The sequence below is a fragment of the Charadrius vociferus genome, unplaced genomic scaffold (assembly GCF_000708025.1).
Source record: "Charadrius vociferus isolate BGI_N301 unplaced genomic scaffold, ASM70802v2 scaffold368, whole genome shotgun sequence".
Lineage (NCBI taxonomy): Eukaryota > Metazoa > Chordata > Aves > Charadriiformes > Charadriidae > Charadrius > Charadrius vociferus.
Window position 1 is genome coordinate 471,419 of NW_009649714.1, and position 4,753 is coordinate 476,171.

Consider the following 4,753-nt stretch of genomic DNA (forward strand, 5'->3'; position numbering starts at 1 on the left):
ACGAAGTACGTAAACGAATGTTCCCTGCTGTAAAATGCTCGAGTGCAAAGTCGGTACGGTCATGTCCGGAGGTGAACTCAACAGACACGGTGAATGCAGAATAGCCTGAAAATAGTGACAGGTCCTTTGTGTGAAAGGCCTGATCTGCACGAGCAGGGGAATGCTCCGAGGAGCTTCTTCCCATCCATAGTTTCAGAAGACAAAAGCTGAGCAGAACTGAATCTGTGCTTCCTCCTCTCTCCTCTCTTTTACTCGGTGCTGGGACAGCTTTCCAGTGGGGTGTCACCTCCGCAGCCTGCCTACCCCAGAGCACCCAAACTCTGGTTTGTGCTGCGAGAAATTGCCCTCATTAAGGAGGCATGAGAGAAACTGAGGAGAAAAAGACGAGATCTGCTTATTCCTTCAGTGCTCAGTGGTTTGGGAACAAAGCGAATTACAAATTAACAATGCAGACTTGTAAATTCCAAAGTTTAAAATAAGAAATATATTTAAATACGATTAAGTGGAAAGCCTATGAGTGGATCAGGTAACTAGAAATAGGGAAAAAGCAGCTGGCAGAGTTTTGGGGAGGAAATTTCTTGCTGAGAGGCAAGGAGAAAAGTTTCCATTGCACCTTGCAGAAACCATGATACCACGGAGAAATATTGGTAGAGCGTTAACATTTCCCAGTGCATCCTCGCCCACCTTCCCCTAGAGGGCCCTGTTTATTAAGCCTCTGGTTTATTCTATTCACTGAACGCACAGTTCAATGGCAAATCTATTGGGAGTGTATAACTGGGGGTTTGTCTTATTATTAGTTGGCGATTATTGTTAGACTAATTTGTTAGCCATTTTTAAAGTAGGCAGAATTAAAGATAGAAAGCAAAAGATAGGAGCTGATTGCATTAGAATAGATAAATGTGCAGTTAAGATTGATGAGGGGAATAAGTCTGATATTTATATTGAATACCAAAATACCTGCCCCAAACACTGCCAGCTTTGATTATCCAAGCAAATCTGTATTACAAATCAATTTAATAGATTTTAAATAATAAGCTTTTAAAAAAAAAAATTCTTATTTTTAAACTGTGGTATTAAAACCCCATAGTGAATTACATGATACATGTGTAAAAGCCTTAATATAAATGGTCTTGCTCTAGACTCATTCTGTGCTGCTCTGTTCCTGAAATCTAGCTGTATAAGGCTGAGCACCACCTTTTTTGGGAGGAGGGGGGGAAGGCTCTTTCTCAGTCTCCCTCCTGAACTTCTTGCATTTCTCTCTCTCTCAAGAATGCTAAGAATGCTCTCTTATCTTTCCTACAAGACACGCGTGCTTGCATATTGCACTGCTGCAAGGAGCAAAGAAAACTCAGAACTTGTGCTGAAGCCTGTTTTTAAGTAGAAGCTTAAAATGCAGAGGGTGGTTACAAAAGCAGGAAGTTTCTGAAGACTGGGTCACGCGACACAGATGAAGATGCAGATTATTGGTCTCCAAACCACAACCCTTCAGTTTGATTCATATAAATATGCAGGCCGGTGCACCAAAGCCCATGATCTGTCTAAACTTGCCGCAATCCAATTTCTTTTGGCTAAACAAAGCAGGCAGGATCATGCAGGCGATGGCTATGTCAGTCTAAAGTACAGCTTCGGTTTCATTTTCCTAGAAATTACTTCCTAGGATGGTCACAGGTCTTAACGCCCCATCCTTGTTTTTTTCGTTACCAGCCCTTTGCCCTCCTGGCTTTTTTGTACTAGTTAATTTAAAAGTACAGGTTTTGAACTGTTTGCGTGGGCTCTTTTCTTTAAATATTTGCAGTATATTCTAAATATTTCGCAACAGGAGGGAAGGACAAAAAGGTGACTCAAGCGTGGAAATGAGCTTTGAATCTCGAACATGTGTCTGTAATACTTCTCCATTCTTTATAACTTCTTTATAATGCACAAATTCTGATGCCCTGGTCATATCCCATCTGGAATTATGTTCTGGAACTGCAGGTTCTCATGTGACCTCCTCCCTATTCCCTTACCTCATCTTCTTCACCAAAAAATGGAGAAAAGGCAAGCAAGCATAAAACCAGATTACACCTTACGAACTACGGCTGCAGTTCTGCCCAAAACCGGTCCTTATAACTGTGCTAAGCTTCTAATTTCAGATGACTACAGACTTCTTACACAATACCCTACCAGCTTATTATATCATATAGTTGTAGTGGAGTTAGTCTCATGGAGTGTTCTTGGTCAATTTTTTCTGTGGCTTGCTTAGTCCTTTATTCCTGACTGTCCTTTTCTAACTGGGGATTAGCAAGTGTCCCACTGTCTCTTCTCCCCAGTCAGCTGTGGTATCTTACGTTACTGTGGCTGCTCAGGTTACTGTGTTCCTGTCACACACTGTGACATTTCTCCTCCATACTTTTTTACCCCTAGGAGGTGGCATGCAATCTTTTTTAAAATAAAGCCTTGTGCTAATGAATGAATCCATTTACCAGGGAAAGTAATAGGTGATGCAAGGATGTGCTGTGGACTGCAGCTGAAGAGTCTTTCTTTCTGAGTCAGCATCAAGGAATTTAACTGTTTCCTTGGAAGAAAGCAGCACAGCACAAAGTAGAACAGGGAGAAGGAAACAGATAATTTTAGAACAGTCAAACAGTTACAGCTCCTGTGCATCTGGAGTACCCCTTCCGTATCTTTTTATCCAGAGTCCCTTTAATGTGAGTGAGTGTTCACCTGCTGTCGGTTGTGCTTCAGGCTCTGCGGGTAAGAGCTAAAAGCAGCTCTTAGCACCCGTGTTTTCGCGCAGGCAATCCCTGCTCCTGAGAGAGCTCTTTTGATGAACTAACCCTGGAAGACAATCCAAAAATGGAGCACTCCCAGACAGTGGGAAGGATGGATTCAGGACCAATTTAGGATTTGAATCCTGGGCCTTGAGGGACGTTGTATCAGCACTGATACTTCAGACATCCCTGCCGACTGGTGATCCTGTGAGGGCCGTCCACGTCCTCTGGTTTACAGGGACCCTGCTGGCTATTGTGAGTTCAGGGCTGGTTTACTAATCCGTGGGAGAGACCCCTGGATACACTCCAGATTTACTCTACAGTCAATATTGAGACCATTACTGGACGCAATTTAATTTGATTTATATCTATAGAAAATAAGCTCTGGTGACACACACTGTTAAACTAAGGTGTTGTTTGCCTGGTCTTCTCCATCCTTATGGGTGACCACCTAATAGGTGATTTTACATCAGCTATTAGTTTGTTCCCACTCTCGTTATTTCAGCTTTTATTGCTGTTGGGATCACCATGTAACTTGGGCAAACTGATGTCTCTAACCTGTATTGAAGGCCCACCCAGGCTTTTCCAAGTCTTGCAGCAGGAGGCTCGCACTCTTCTGCCCCAGAGCCCACGCAGGCTGCATGTTTTCATCCATGTGTGAGCAGTGCACTAGTTTGGCACTCTACCTATCTTCATACTTTGTTTTTTGTAAGTGCACACTTGTTTTCTTCTGTTTTGGCTGCACTTTGCTTGCCTGTTGTAGGCTCCTCCTCTAAGTTTGGCTTTTCTGTCAACAAAAAAACATTTTTGTCAGGCACTCAGCTTGCCATCACAATTTTCTTAGCAGTCTGCATATTTAATAAGTGTGGCAAAAAAATGAACCTGCCAGCAAACACAAAGGCCTAGCTATCCTATGGGTAAAAGTCAAAGGACCGTGAGCTCCTTTTTCATACAGCATACAGTCCATTGCATTGCGTTACAGACTATGCACACACGGGTACATACATTGGGCCAGGCAATTTTTTGGCAAACCATATTTCTGGAAAGTGTATCCCTTTAAACAGTTGTTTTACTACCCTGTTGTCTTGAAAAATATAAATCCATCTAGGTCATTTAAAAATATCCTGGGTGCTGTCTTTTAGTTGAGATGCCAGACCTGTGTATCGGCTGCACAGGCGTCTGTCCTTCATTTGAGGGATCCCCACCCACTCACAGACATCCAACGTTTATGGATAATTTACCCTCAAGTATGACCCATAACTATTAATTTGGATCATAGAATCGTCTAGGTTGGAAGGGACCTTTAAGATCATTAAGTGCAACTGTTAACCTAACACTGCCAAGGCCACCACTAACCCACATCCCTCAGCACCACCTCTACCCGTCTTTTAAATACCCCCAGGGATGGGGACTCCACCACTGCCCTGGGCAGCCTGTGCCAGTGCTTGACAACCCTTTCAGGGAAGAAATTTTTCCTACTACCCATCCTAAACCTCCCCTGGTGCAACCTGAGGCCGTTTCCTCTTGTCCTATCGCCTGTTCCTCGGGAGCAGAGACTGACCCCCCTCGCTACCCCCTCCTGTCAGGGAGCTGTAGGGACCCAGAGGTCTCCCCTCAGCCTCCCCTTCTCCAGGCTGGACACCCCCAGGGCCCTCAGCCGCTCACCAGCGTGTGCCCCAGACCCCTCACCAGCTCTGCTGCCCTTCTCTGGACACGCTGATTTAGAGATTGGAAACAAAAGAGGATTCATTTCAGTGAAATCTGATCAAATACTTTAGGAGGAAACAAAACAAATAGCTGATAATTTCCAAAAGCTGGCAGAAGAGTACTGCTGAGCGACTGGGCAGGTTTACGTTACCTGCAGGAACGGCTGTGATGTGTTTTCCAGAAAAAGCATTCTGCATGGCGCGTTTGCAGATTTATTTTTAATTCTACAGTCAAATACATTTTTAAAATCGTGCTGGAGCTCTGAGCTCCCCGGGCCCGGCGGCGCGCTGAGGGCC